The sequence below is a fragment of the Alligator sinensis genome, unplaced genomic scaffold (genome assembly GCF_000455745.1).
Source record: "Alligator sinensis unplaced genomic scaffold, ASM45574v1 scaffold1718_1, whole genome shotgun sequence".
NCBI classification, from domain to species: domain Eukaryota; kingdom Metazoa; phylum Chordata; order Crocodylia; family Alligatoridae; genus Alligator; species Alligator sinensis.
In genome coordinates this window covers 58,279-73,664 of record NW_005843552.1, presented here as the reverse complement: position 1 = coordinate 73,664, position 15,386 = coordinate 58,279, and the positions used below count along the sequence as shown (strand labels likewise).

Here is a 15,386-nt window from a genome sequence, read left to right as displayed (position 1 = left end):
GACATATAGGCCTATACAAAGAACAACTTCGTCTCAGAGGAGGAGGGACGTTTAAAAACTGGACTAAATTCAGTCATGATGTTCTCATTTCACTGAGCACCGCAAAACCATTATGGGACGAAGGTAATGTCCAGAAACCTCTACCTTGGGAACCTAAGTTCCAACCAGATGAGTTAGTGTGGATCTCAATACCGCACCCCCCACCAGTCTCATCCGCAAGTTCACAAGGGAACAGTTCAATGGTCGGGACAATATCCTAATACCTATTCTGTCCAATTAGAGGAAAAGCCCGATCGTCCCCCTATTATCGTTCATCACAACTGGATGACTCGTCGTTCCGACGTTCACCTAGTATCCTTATAGTAAATTCAATTACGATTCTCTTTTGTTTTGTTTTGTTGTTGTTTTCTTTCTTTACAGGCCTGACCTCAACAAAGCAATAATCTACAGCCATTCAATTGTGAGATCCGTCGAGCACCCAGCTGCGGTTCCTTCAAGTCAATGAAACGACGGCTATGAAGGGAACACCGAGGCAGCGAATGTCCGTCGGGTCAGAACTTGCTCTGGCACTGCTCCTCTCTCATTTCTGCTGCAGTGTATTAGTTAAACCTGCTGTTGATCTGTATGTAACAGCAGTTTGGGGGAAGAATGTCACATTAAAATATATGGATCTTTGGTGCGCCATGTGTATTTTACCATGTATACAGCATCTATTCATTTATTAAATCTTTAGCAAGAAATTTTTTAATGTGAAACTTGAACAAGCTTTTGATATGGGAGTCATTGAATTACACTTTGTATTAGATTTACTGGTTTTGAGTCATATAGCCCACCATGAGCGGTGCCACTAAGTTAGCAAGACTCTTCAACAAATGAAGGGTCCAGTGGTAAGTCCCGTACTTCCAAGTGTCTTTTGCCATGGCGTGAGGGAGGAGCAGTGACTAAAACCTGCTTGGAAATATCAGTTTAAAAACTCATCTATTTTGCTCTAGTTCGATTAGGATTGGAGAGAAGCTGTGAAGCATTAGGCCATGGTATGGTGATGGAGCTAGGGTGCATAAATACCACCTTGCTTTGTGACTTTGCAGAAAAACAGTGGGGAAGCGCACCTGCTCTGTTGGCCGTGAATGCTTAATTCCACTGTATGAAAACTGCAGTTTACATCAAGTGGCGAGTTACAAATGATTTGTGAGTATTTACTGAGTGAGCTAAAGCTCTGTAAATGTTTGCAAGTCAGGATTTGGAATTAGCTCATGCAATGCTTGCAAGCACTGGGATTTCTAATTTACTTATCAATGCAAACATTAATTTAACCCTGACATTATATTAACACTAATTTACATAACTTGCTGAGAAAGCCGTGAGCTTTACAGTCACCGTCGCATGCAGTCTAGACACTTACGCACAACTAAAATGCAGCCCAGATCCATAAAGTCAAGCTAAACCACTGTGAACAGTGCCTCACTGACTTGCCTGGGCTATGGGGTGAGTGTAATGGGACACTCACATTGACACTGAAGCCCAAGGGCTTCTGGGTGAGGATCTGATTGCAGGATTGATATTGAAATGTTTAAGCTGAGGAACTCAATCAGAGGTGATGTACCTATTTCACAGGGTACTGGATGAGAGTCAGGAAACCTGGTTTTCTGTTCCCAGCTTTGCTACTGACCTCCTTACACGAGCCACTTTGTCGCTCCGTAATTTCCCTTTTGTACTTGGTCTGTCCTGTGGATGTGGCATGAAAGCTTTTGATTTGCATGTGCTGTGCCTAACTCAATAGGACTGCAATCTAGCATGTAATATGTAGGTGGTATTATATTACAGATAACACCAATAACTGTACCTGATCTTATGGAAGTTGATTTAATTTTGATGGACTATTTTTCTTAGTTTCTTCATAAACAGCTACATTGAAAACAAACAAACAAACAACTTTTTTTTTTTTATTAGATGTCCTTGTGGGGAAAAAGCCTGACATCTTGCTCCATACACATTTTTCTGATGTTCGCTGCCTGACCCTCGTTTTTCTGGGCACCAAAAGAAATCTTTCATAGAGCAACTCTTGGTGCCCATGTATATTTTCCCCCATTTCAATATAATGGATTTCAGTCTTATATGGGACTGTTATATGTATACAGCTCCTTTTGATGTACTTTAAACATTACCATCTTTGCAAAGGGAAATCATTCGTGCCCAGAGATGCTGCCTTTAATTTAAAAGGCTAATAATCAATATGATGATGTTAAAATAAAACAAAAGGGATAATTGAACACTGGTGGCATTTAATAACTACTAGATTTGGTGATGCTTGCCCTGAAGGTTTTTGATTTATGACATGTGAGGGCTGCCTTTGAAGTTTCGTGATGGATAGTTAAAATAATTACATGTATATAATCTGCACTTTCTCAGACATAATAGACAAATTGCTTTTCAATTTTATTTTTTTGTTGCAGGAACTAAATTAAATTTAACAGTTTAGCACCGAGCAATTTATATACCACCTCAAGTCGGCTCTGGCTGTCTGAGACATAACTCAGGTCCAGGTCTCTGCTCTGCTGTTGTGCTGCTCTGGCACTATTGAAACGGGCTCCCCTGGCACCCTGTAAGCAGGGCTGTGCCCCAACCCCTTCTGGCCGGGTTGGGGGGATGCCTCATTTTGCCCTTTGGGCTCTGTGGCTTCTCTGATGGGTTTTGTGCCCCATCTAATTTTTTGTCGCAACGGATAGGAATCTCCTTCCCTTTTCCATTTTGGACATACATAAGGAAAGCTGTGCTCTGCTACTTCCTGAATTTAGCTTGGCAGAAAATTGTCCCTCTTTGAAACCATACAGTAACAGCAACAGCAAGCTATACTTTATCAATAGATCTACACAGAAAAACCTTCCCTATGATATCTGAAATCAGTTGGGAGTGATATGCTTTCTGCTTTAATGACAAATGGGAAGCTTTGCTGAGGACCAAGAATTTGGGCCAAGTTTCATTTGTTTGAGTGATCCCAGAGTAACTTATTGTTTCTGGCTTTGATTTGGGAATCTCGCTGGCTTTGGCTGACTGTTTTAACTTCTCTGTTTAATGCAGATCTTGAACAGGAATCTAAAGGGCATGGCAAGGAGGGACATATCGGTCCCTAAGTAGAATTCAAAGGTCAAATGCTTTTGGAGTTTCTCTGGGGGGTGTCTTGGTCTTTGTTTTTACAGTCCTTGGAAGGCTTTGCAGCGAAGCGGGATGAAAGCCTACTAGGAAAACAGGGTGCGAAGGAAAGGGACTCTGGACACAGTGACCACCCTGCCCTTACATCTGTCACATATGAGCCAAATTGTGGCTGAGGGGGCCTTGGACAGTGGGGCCTCCCTGTAACCAGGAAACAGGTCTTGGCCCTGGAGGCTGTTGCTCTTGTAGAGCTGTCAGGGGAAAGGCGGACTGCCCTGAAAGCAGGAGGCTGCCCTCCATATTGTCTCCTCTTTGATTCTGATTCTTCACCTGCTGGCAAGGATGGCACAGCATGGCTGCCCTGTAATCAGGGCCTAGGCCCACTCCTGCAAGTTGCTCCTGACAGAGCAGCCACCTTGTTAAAAAGGTGCATGCTCCTTCCTGCCCAAAGGCAAGACTGAGCTGTGCAGTGCCTTGTCCATTGTAGCGGCCCCATAGTAAGTGTGTGTGAACACTGCCGTAGCTGGCTGGTGGGCGAGAGGCCCTCCTGTAAGCGGGGTGCATGTCTCTTTTTCCCCTCCCTTCTGGTGCACAGGGAGCTCTAGTTTCTTGAGTGCCGTGACCCTGTAGCTTGGGATCAGGTCTCTACACTTTTTTTCCTGGCCTCGGTGCTTTTAAGAAGCTCCCCCTGCCCCCGCCTTTCCCCTCTGTAATCAGGGGGTTGGTCACCCCTGACCTTGACTTGGGGGCTGAGGCCTCGTTTACTCATTTGGGCACTGTGGCTTCTGTGAGAGGAGGGTAAAGTCACAGCATTTTTATCCTCCAGACACGGGGTGGCTTTGAGCCCTGATCGAGAGTGCCTGAGGCATCTGTCAGCTGCCATGCAGGTCTTTGAAGAATTTCTCCGGGCTTCATGCCCCAGCAGCCAGCTGTGTGGAGGGAGCACTGCCCTGTAAGCAGGGTTGGCGGTGCTTGTGGTCACTGTTCACGGTGCTGCCCTAGCAGTTCTGTCCAGAGTTCTGGCCCATTGCACTCTGCTCCTGGCTGGCCCGGATGTCGACAGTCAAGCCCGCAGGTGTCTGCCCTCCCCCATTTCCATGGATAGAGGAGAGATTGGCAGCAGCCCAGCCTGTAAAAGGGAATCTAGATACCGATATCCTTCATAAAGACCTACAATGAAATGTAAATATGCTGGTTCTCTGTTTATTATAGGCCCTGGTAGGAGAAGCAGGAAAGATGACACACAAGTGGGAGTTGGCTGACAAGGAGGAAAGAAAACCATGGCAGCCCAGGAAAGGTAAGGGAGTTTCGACGTGGTGACTATTTTATTTTTTTTGCTTCCATCACAAAGCTGTAGACCCTGGGTGGGGCCTCAGGAGCCTGGATCGCTGGCACCTCCTTATAAGCAGTATTTGTCTCTTGGCTCTTGATGTTTTCATACAAGGATAAGCTTCAGGTGGAGTCCTGAGGATCCTGTGAATCGGAGCTACATCATGTACCTCCTCTCTTTAAAAGACAGTGAGCTATTTAGTACAGAGGTGATTGTGAGCTTGCTGTTACTTGGGTTCAAGTCTGTTCCAGCTGCAAGTGGGCAGTCGCTCCTTCACCCACTCACTGCTGTGATCTGGGGTTTCGTTACATCCCCCAATTGAGTGGGGGTGTTCTGAACCTTTTTTGGTCCTTTGAGACCTCTGACGTCCTTGTCACGAAAGTTGTAGTTTCTGCCTATTGTCCTCCAGGTGTAGTTCTGCTTGCTTTCTTGAACTGCGCCACGTGAGCAACCATTGTTCGGTTGGCTTTCTGCCACGAAGTCGGGGTTTGAGAGCGGGCACCATCCTGTCAGTAGCATTCCAGGTGCCTTCTGCTGCTGTCTATTGTGCCAGGGTCTGAGTTCCGTCCAGGCTTCTGGCCCATGGCTTTCCATTTCCAACTCGCCCTATCTTTGGAAGGTGAGCAAGTTGATTTCTGCTTGTCCCTCAAACAGAAGACAGATCAACGGGTTACAGGGAAGGTCTAAACAGAGAAACGTTGCAACTTCCTGTCCCAGTCTCTGGCTCCATGCCTTACACCCAGATTGTCGATCTCAATTTTTTTGTGTGGTGGGTTCTTATTTTTTTTCTTTTTCCTTTTTGCAGCTGCCAGAAGGACAAGCAGTGGGCAAACAACGACCGGCAAAAAGTCAGCAAACAAGGATGCAAAGGAAAGGGGCTCTGGACAGAATGACTTCCCTCCTTTTAGGTCTCGATCATGTATTAGGCAAATTTTGGCTGTGTGAACCTTTGAGCGAGCTCTGTGTAACCCGGAAATAGGTCTCTGCCCTTGATGCTGTTGCACTTCTGCAGCAATCACGTGGACAACCCTGTAAGGAAGGCGCGTGTCACCGTCACCTTGTTCGCAAAGGCCGTGGATCTGGTTGGTCTTGCGCAGCGCAGCCGCCCTGTAATCAGGGTCCAGGCCAGCTGCCAGACGTGGCTGCCAACGGCACAGCCTCCCATAAGCGGGGAGTATGCTGCCTTTTACCACACGAGAAGGAGAGTGGATTTGAACGTGCGTAACGCTGGACGTCCTGTAACTGGGAGGCCAGGTCCGCTGCCATAGCCTGCCAGTCGGAGAGGTGCCCCTGGAAGCAGGGTGTGCGTAGCCTCTTTCCGCTGGCTTGAGAGCCGGAGCAGTCTGCAGCGCTGTGCCACAGGGCGGCCTTGCAGACAGGAGCTGAGTCTCATGCAGTGACAGCAAACTCCTTAGAACCCAGAGCTTGATGACCTTCCCGTGGCTGGGTTGAAGCCTGTGACCTCTTCTACATTCCCTGTGTCCAGGCATATGTCCTTCCTACATCTATGCCTGGCACTCCTCATCTGGACAGCTGGGCCGCCCTGTAACGAGGGTATAAGTCCCGTGCCCCTGGTGGAGGGCAAGGTTCTGCACAGCTGTGGACTGCCCTGTAAATAGGGTCTGGGTCTCAATGTGCCTTTGGGGACAGCTCTGTCCTTTGGCTGGCTGAGGGCCCTCCCTATACCAGGGCTCTGGGCCTTCCCGGTCTTTTCCCCCCCTCCCCTGAAATCAAGTCTGTTTGGAGGCAATGCTTGCCCACTTCACCTCCTTTTTTGCGATAAGAGGCATCTGCTAAAATGAGGCTGCTCAATGATTATTAACAAATGCCTGTTGTCTCTGACGTGTTTTTGATGAGGCTTTTGTGGGAGTGTCATGGGGCGACTGAAGAGGGTTTGTTTGCTAGGGCTGCGTTTACAAAGAGGACCATTTATTCTCTCCTTTCTCTTTGCGCATCTGGCATGAAAAGCAGGAGGGACAAACCTCACTTGTCGATATCCCCCTTTCACACTCTCGCAGATCAAGCACTTGCTCTTCATAGCTGCGGGGTTCATGTCCCAGCAGAGCAGCTGCAGAAGCCGTCATGCCACCCTTGGTGAGATGAGCGGTCCATCTCCTAGCCAGTGACACCAGTGTTTTGCTCGGTCCCAGCACATCACTCAAACTAACACATCAGCTCCCCCACAACTCCCTTTCAGCTTGTAAGGGGCCAGAGGGACCTTGGCAGATCATCAGGTCCAGCCCCCTGCACTAAGCAGGAAAGACCGTCCAGTCTCCTCTTGAAGGTTTCCAGGGTAAGGATCTTTATGGTGAGAGAGAGGAGTGCCTGGGAATGAAAGCGTTTGTTATTTTCTTTTTGTTCTTAAAATTGGTGCAGCATACTTTATTTTCTTCCCAGCACTGGAAAAGGGGCAAGATGTGTCCTCGTAGCCTTCTCCTCCTGCCTTCTCACCTAGGGGGTTAAGCAACGCTATAGATCTCCATGCCTTCTGGCCTGGGGTGTTGCTAGGCCCCCCTCTAATACTTTTGGGCAAGCAACCTCCCTGTATCTCAGGGTAGGAGCCCCCTCTTTTTGGGTGGCTAGCATGTTCTTGTGGCCACTTAGTACCTCGCATGAAGGGTTCCTGCCATCCTTTTTGAGAGAAGGCTATGTATTCCATATCCAAGTTCCTGGAGATGAGTGCCCTGGCACTTGGCCAGCTGTACTTTGGCGCCCCCATGCCCAGCCTGCAGCATGTAAGCAGAATGTAAGCGTCATTCTCTGGATCTTGTTCCACTTGGAGAGGCTGGCCAGAGATGATACCCACGGATTGCAGGGAAGGTTGCAGGCTTGTGGAGGATACTGAGTGCGTTGGAACCCTGAGGCTTCATGACCTTCCTGTAACTCAGGTCTAGGTCTCTGCTCCTGCAGTTCTGCTTTTGAAATACGCATGCACTAAACTTAACAGGAGATATTAACCAATAGCAAACTAAGCCTAGCCCATAAGATAAGACGTAACAACAAGGAAATTGTGGTACTGCCAATAGTTGTATGACACGTTGTAGCCCTTTGTTTATGTAAGCTATAAAAGTGTAACCCCGAGAGAAATTCGGGGTTGACACTGCTTTGAGCATCAGCTCCTCTGTCGACATTGCTTGCGCAATCAATAAACTCATGACGGACTCACCCTGTGTGTGACTCTCTCCTTGAGGTGAAATTGGTCTAGCCTCCAGGGGCACGAAACTAGCCATTTGGCCAACAACCTCAATAGGTGTTTTGTCCTTTTAAGCACAGCAGTCCCACTCCCAAAAGTACTGGATGCAATCATGGCTTAGTGTTTTTAAGTTTTTGGCTCCTGTCCAGTCTTTTGTACCATTCAGGTTCTGTTTTCCTCTCTCCTTATACTCAGACAAATGAAAGCGATTCGTGTACTGCTTTCTTTTTTCGCAGTTGCTGTCTCTCTTACAGCTGACCTGTGTGCTCTCCCTGCAGTCTAATCTGCATAGGTCCCCAAGGTCAGCCTGATTTGAATAGAGTTTTCCAGTTTTTGCATGGTGCTTCTGCATGTGTTGTAGCGCACAAACGAAGCGCATCACCCAGAAACAACTGTGCTGGGCTAACTGAGTTAGCTGGGACCTGTGTTTAGCCTGAAAGGCATTTGGACACAGTGTCTGTCCTCTCTGCAAGCTGCGTCCCCAAGTTGTCGACCTTGTGATTAACGTGTTGTGGAAGGTTTGGAGCAGCGGGACCCCCTTATACACAGGATTTCTGCCTTAGGTCCTCCTGTTGTCATACAGGGGTGACTGCTAGCAGGGTACTCCTCATTTAGGAAACTGGGTGTATGTCACTTCCCCCTTGTTTTGAAAGGATACCAAGCTTGAGAGTACAATAGGCAGCGTGAGCTATGTTGTTTTATATTTTAGAGGGATGTGCAATTCATTGCCAGTCAACTTGACTTCTGTTTTGTGTACTATAGCAGGTCCCTGAAGGGCAGCTGGAGAAGAATGAACAGAAGCAGGAAATCGAGCTCAGGAACAAAAAGTGAAGGTTGGGGTGGGCAGGAGGGAGGGAGGGAAATTGTTAATGTATGCTTAGACGAGTCCTGATGGAGACTGTGCATCTCTACACTTTCAAACACCCATTAGGAGCAAGCAGCCCCACGCTTCAAGTTGCACCGTTCATTCCGTCTTGGGTTGGCCCCAGGATTGAACATCGCTTATCCGCTCCCCAGTATTGGTTGCACTTGAAAGGGCATATCCCGATGTGCAGTTGCCATGGTTAATGGGATAAACTGCTGACATGCAGCGATAATATAAGGCGTTTTGCTTTATTTTCCAAAGGCTACTCAGGAGAATATGATCATATATGCTTGTGGATGCTGGGAGGATCTGATGTCAGCATTCAAAACTGATGGAGAATACAGAGAACCAAGATGGTCAAGTTGGAAAGAATTGCATATCCCAAGACCTCTGTCCTTGGACTCGTAAGTGAACATCAGCTTTAAAATGCAGCCTGTTTTCAGAAAATGCCCTCTACCGTTACCCTCCATGCCTGCAAATATGACTTCAGCAAACCATTCCTTTGCCCCATGCAGGGTCTATGCCAAGAGGTAGCCAGCCACCGCGTGTCATCATTGCAGAGTGAACTGAAATGATGAGCAGCTGGGTTGGAGCAGCATGATTAAGCCAGTCTCGGTGTTGATAGCCAGACTGAAATGTCATTATGGAGTTGCTGTGTCCTTGAGCGTGTCATGCTTCTCTGGGTATTCCTACTTGTAGGGGCATCGTTGTGATAGGACAAGCAGGAGTGCTCTGTGATTAGGTCTCTAGCACTGTAGGATGGATTTGCCTGTGCTGGTGCCACCTCTGCAATCACTGGAACGGGTTACCCAGAGTGGTGGTGCAACCTCCATCCTTGGAGGTTTTTAAGGCCCAGCTTGACAAAGCCCTGGCTGGGATGATATAGCTGGGGCTGGCCCTGCTTTGAGCAGGACCTTGGACTAGATGTGACCTCCTGAGCTCCCTTCCAACCCTTGTTTTCTATGATTCGATGCATGTCCTGTCCTTCTCTGAGCGCTCCTACTTGTAGGGGCATCTTTGTGATGTAACAAGTAGGACTTCTCTATGATTCGATTCTCCAGACTTGTAGGGTGTGTTTGCCTGTGCCGCTGGGTGCAGGAGGAACCCGGGGTTATTATGGAACCATTCTTGTCAGGACAAAATTGCTTTGTCAAAACAGACTTTCTTTTGAAATGTCATGTTTCCAGGCACCCCTTTCCCACCAGTACTCACTCAGGCACTCTCTTTATTTTCAAATGCCATCCTGCACTGGGATTTGGATTCTGCTATGCCAGGGCTGGGCAAAATGCAGCCCACCAAGGCAGTCTATCTGGCCCGCGGGGCCCCTAAAAATTTAGAAAATCAATATTTATCTGCCGTTGGCTGCCTGTCATGCGGCCTTGATGCCTTGCCAAAACTCGTTAAGTGACCCTCTGCTCAAAATAATTGCCTGCCCCGTGCTAGGCTAACAATATAGGGAAACTGGATGTAAAGGAGGTGAAAAGCGCAATACGATAGCTAGTTATCTTAAATTGTCTAGCTGTTGGTGGTAGGTCTCACGTGAATAATTGCCTGTGCACAAGTGCTGCATACTTGATTTTTACCCGGGTGTTGTGAGTGTCTGTTAAATATGTGCGGTCACCCAGCAAAATGTGCACAGCCGGCTTCTCCCTTTCCTTTACCTGGATCGCTCTCTTGAGCTTGACATCACAGCGGTGACTTGGAGAGAATAAAGTATTGAGTGGGGAGTATCCATTCTGTCTGCGGTCTCCCACATGAGGCCACTCCCACATGAGGCCACCTGGTGCTTTGGCCTCAGTGTGACCTACAGAAACGTCTCTTGACAGGCAGTCAACGGTAATTTCTTCCATTATGAAGTGTGTTGGCTCTGTCCTGTTAGGAATTTAAACCTTATATGTGTTTAAATTGCCGGAGAATGCATAGGGCTGCTTTTGAATGGGGATTGGTGTGCTTTCTCTGGCCATAAATTCAGAGCCACGGGTCAATTCTGGCAAAAGCAATATGGACCCAGTTACAAAATGGAACAACTGTTTTGTATTACCATGAAGTCTTGTAGCTTTGTCCCGTCAGAAAGATATTGCATAGGTTTGCAATGCCAGTGTACGTTTCCCCTAGACTGCTGAAGATCCAACCTCTGTATTTTTTGCACCCAAAATGCTGCAAGTGGAGATTAGAAGGGTCAGCAGGGAAGCAGACCTGGTTCTCCTTGGTAGCACGTGTGCTCCAGGGGCCTGGCAGAAAGCAGTTGTACAAAAGCAGGTGCTTTTTTCCTCTGCTGGCCCATTGCGGCGAGATGGTTCACTGTCCTTCTACTTCATTTCTCAACTTCAAACTTGGCCCCCTGGACACCTTTGGCATAGAAACACTTTTCACAGGAGACTTACAACTCTTTCAAGTTGCCTGTTGGGCAATCAATGTCTTTGCTGCCCCCAGCCAGCCTCTACTTATATTTTTCACTGCTACATACATTCCCACCTTATCTTTTCTGTGGCAGATCCAGGGTAGAAAGAGGTTTCCACTGCCTTTATACATCTTCTAGTCAAGGACATTGACATCAGCCTCTTGAAGGCTCAGGGCAAGCGTCGTAGCTTCTTAACCTGGCAGGGGAAATCCCATGCATCTGTGTCCAAGAAGACCGTTTTCTTGAACCGCTTTGCAGGAGAACTGCTCTTCTGGCATGGTTCAGTACCTGCCGAGGTGCAGCTGCTTTAAGCCCAGTTTATGGAAATGGGAGTCTCCTCCCTTGCTTGCTCCAAGGGCCTTATGGCTAAGGGCAAGCAAAACTCAGGGACATCCAAGCCCCAAGCCTCTGGGTTTGGGCCTGCAAGTAGGATGCCCACCAAAGGTTTTGGAAACCTCTGAAGCCCCAGGTGTGGGTGGAGGATGTTTGCTAGTATTAGGGCCACTTTGAATTTGCTGTTAGTTTTGGCTAATGTGGCCTCGGATACAAATTAAATAATAAAAAAAAAAGTCTGCTGAATTGGGATTGTAGCATTTTGTACCAACATATAAACAAATGAGGCTTCAGGGCAAGTAAAAATCAGACAGCTTGAGTCCAACAACCAGCCGCAGGCATGTGCCGATTATAGCTTGGTTCTAGTTCTGACAATGGGATTTGTTTGCAGCTCTACGCAACAGAGTGGAGCAAGCAACCCCCTCAAAAGGGAATTCATCGTCCTGTGTTCAGTACTTCTCTTGGAGCGCCCTTTGAAGTCTCTGTGAACAAAGCACCCCTGGACAAATAGGGAGATAGTTTATGAAAGCTTATAAAAAAATGCCCTGGAAAGCTAAATTACAAGTGATTATCTGACATCATGATAGCCCTTGCCACAGCATCTCACTCAACTATTTATTTAGAGAAAAGAATTGCTGCTTGTCAAAGGTCTGATCCAGTAGAAGCCAATGAGAGTTTTGCACTGAAATTAATATGAATTAAATCATGCCGGTGCTCAAGACCTTGCAGACAATGTGCTGGCAGAAGTAGATAAGTAGATGCTGGGGGCGGGGGAGTAGAAGATAAATTATTCAGATATCTGAAACATTTTAATGTCATTAAGTAATTTCATCTACCGGGCTTTGCAGATGTGTGTGAATGTTCACATGCACTCTGTATAGAGCGTAGGACTAAATTAAGCATTCAAAGTGCTGAACGCTCCCTAAGATGTGCTCCGTTGTGGTGCTATTCTTCTCAGGGTTTTAAACACACATGCCAGGGTGACCGTGTTTCAGCGGTGCTCTGTGTTTGTGCAGAGGAATTGTTTTTGCAGAAATAACCTCAGCGTAGATATTTGCTCTTTTTCAGCACTTTCACGTTTCGGTTGGCCCTGGAGCAGAAACACCTGAATGGTCTGGGAGAATGTATTGCTTTTTAGAGTAGGGAGCCAATCATGCAAAATGGCAATTGGACTGGTAGTGTTGTACATACTCTTTGTGCGAAGCAAAGTGGAGGCCAATGGGACCTTATATCCATACTGCATGGGGTTCACCCTGTCCTGAGCTATATTAGGTTATTGGCCCATCGTATCTTTGTTTGCCAGCACTGGGCATATAGATGTTCCCAGGATTATCACCACTATGTCAGATGGAGCAATGGTCAAGGCGCAATGGTCACAGAAAGGAGCAGATGGTCAGATGGAGCAAATGGGCACAGAACAAGAAGCAATGGTCTCAAGTTGCAGCAAGGGTGGTTTAAGTTTGATAATAGGAAAAAACTTTCTCAGTGGAGTCTCCATCCCTGGAGGTTTTTAAGGCCCAGCTCACCAAAGGCCTCAGTGGAATGATCTAACTGGGGCTGGTCCTGCTTTGAGCAGGGGTTGGGCTAGATGTGACCTCCTGAGGTCTCTGCCAAGTCTCACTTTCTATGATTCTGCAAGTTGTAAGATTTGCTGTATCCCATAAGCGAGCTCAGATGATTGTCCTTATTTTGTAGAGGGAGAAAGTGGGGTAAAGAGAGGTTAATGATGATTTAATTGTGCTCGTACGGTCTGGCAGTGCTTCTACAGTCCCTCTTCTCTCTAATGGCTTAACGCCCCAGCTAGTCTTAAATTCATTAGCATTAATAATATTGGTCTTATATACATTTCAAAGCACTTTTCCAAAGGAGATTAATCTATGCATTTCTGTTCCATGCAGATGGAGTAGCCAAAGGGCAGAGAGGCCCAGATTCATGCAACAAACCTGAGTCATGGCTGGAAACTAAACTCAGGTCGACCTAAGTCCAGGGTTTTGTTTGCTAGGACATATTGCATTTGTATAGGAGTATCAGTGAAGCTACTCGTGTGCTTCCTAGGACACCAGGCATCAAACTCCCATGTGGTAAAACTAGAAACTCAGTGGGAATTATCCATATCTGTCACTCAGACCTCTTATTGCAAATCCCAGCAAAGTGAATGCAACTATTCAAGGAGGAAGGTAGAATTTGGTGTTAGAATAGTGCTAGTATTAGGAAACCAAATATTTCTTTTGAGTTAACCTGAGAGCAAAGCCTTTTGAAATTTTAAATCCAAACACAGAATTGTAGAAAAAATAACAAGTTTCAGGCCAAGCAACATTAAAAAAACAAACAAAGGTGTTAAATTTCATAACAAAACACCATTTTGGAAAAGGCAAAAATGATTCAGGATTGGGGGCGGGGTGGGGGCGGGGAGGGATGTCATTTTAACAAAAGGAAACGTTTCACTGAAATCAACAGGAACTCGTCAAGCATTTTAGTTGACCCCAAACTGCACGTTCTCAGGTGAAAAATGTTCAGGTGAGAAACTTCACTGAGCAGAAGAAGGGGATCAAGCTTGTCCGGGTGCAGAGGCTTTTCCAATCCAACTTGAGCTTTCTCAGAGTTGAAGTGAAGCTAAGGTCTTGTGATGGTCCACAAGGTAAAGCTTCCCTATGTGTCTACTTTAGCAACTGATGGGTGGCTTCAGCTGGGATTTTGGTAATCCACTAACTGGCACCTTTAGTAGTATTCAATCAAAAAAAATAAGGAATCTGTCATAAAGAGTTACCCCAGGGTGCCGTGCTTGTGGAACAAGACTAAGGCAAGCTGGGGGAGCTTGCCACATCTCTTCCTACCTATATCTCGTGAATACACAGAGGACTTATCTCTTTCTTGTGCCGTGTTTGCAGAGGTCAATCTGGTACCTATCAGTAGCACTAGAGCAGCACTAATGGGGAAAGGCGGTGCTCACTGAAACCCATCTCTCGAAAATGGCACCAGCTAAAAGCCAATTTTTGTTTCTCAGTGGAACTGAAAAACGAGAGTTTCCCAGAAGATGTAAAAAGCATTAGTAGGAAGTTATTGAAGATACCTCTTGATCTGCTTTCTGCAGAAATGGGAGGGAGGTGTAAGATGGTCAGCCACAATTATCAGATAAGGGGCTTGCATCAATGATTTTTTCACTGACGTGATCAATGCTTAGAGATTATACGGACTGGAGCTTTTGATGTGTGCAGCATTGCTTAAATTGGGCATTAACAACTGTAGTTTACCGTGAGGCATTTAAATTCTGAATGATGATATGACTGTACACCAGTAGCTCTACTCAAAGGATATCAATTTAATCCAGCATGATCTTTGTGAAGCTGGTATCATGGACATCATTGTTCTCATTAAAGATGGGGCACAGAGAGGTTAAATGGCTTTGCCCATAGTCATGTGGTGAGTCAATGGATGAAAGAGAGGCTAGATCTCAGTTATCCTAGTTTTGAATGCTGTGCTTTAGTCACTACACCAGTTTTCTCCATTATTGTACTACACGCATTAATGAAGACCCACTTAGCTCTTTACCAAAATATATCTCCTGCATGCACTGGCATGGTCTTCGAAGCAAAAGCAGCCATAAACTATTACTCTAATAATAATAATAATAATAAAGGATATTTAGCTTAAAAGAGACAATTTCCTGAAGTGTGTTCTGTGATGAGCCTTGGACAAAGTATTGGTATTAAACATGACAGATGTAGTGACAAGAATACGATTGTATCTGTCACACTGGGTGTGGAGATGTGAAATGTGAATGTGAGATGTGAATAGGGAAACTTGAATGCTCCCAAATTCAAGGAGTGATTTTGCATTTGACATCTTTAGTCAATTGGACAGTACAAAAAAAACCTGCCAGAGGCCTCTGGGTTTGAGTTCAAGTTTTGACTTTCCTCCCCACAGAATTTAGATTTGGGTTTTTGAGGTTTGTCTGCCTTAGCTGGTACTGCAAGTTAGCACTATCAATAGGTCAACTACATTAGGAAAGATTGTTTTAAAGGACAAAGAGAATCTCACATGAGATGGTATTTTTGGTGAAGATTACCTCACCCAATCACTGTGATACACACCAGTCCTGGGACTTCTCTGAGGG

At 46.3% G+C, this 15,386-nt stretch overlaps 1 long non-coding RNA gene across 2 annotated transcripts in view; it reads left to right on the top strand.

Annotated features, from left to right (window-relative positions):
- Positions 1-15,386, top strand: part of LOC102381209 — a 55,613-nt gene that overhangs the window by 19,664 nt on the left and 20,563 nt on the right. For both annotated transcript variants that reach the window (XR_003092371.1, XR_001359221.2), the window contains exon 4: positions 8,800-8,942. This is a non-coding gene — a long non-coding RNA (uncharacterized LOC102381209). The remainder of the gene's footprint in view (positions 1-8,799; positions 8,943-15,386) is intronic.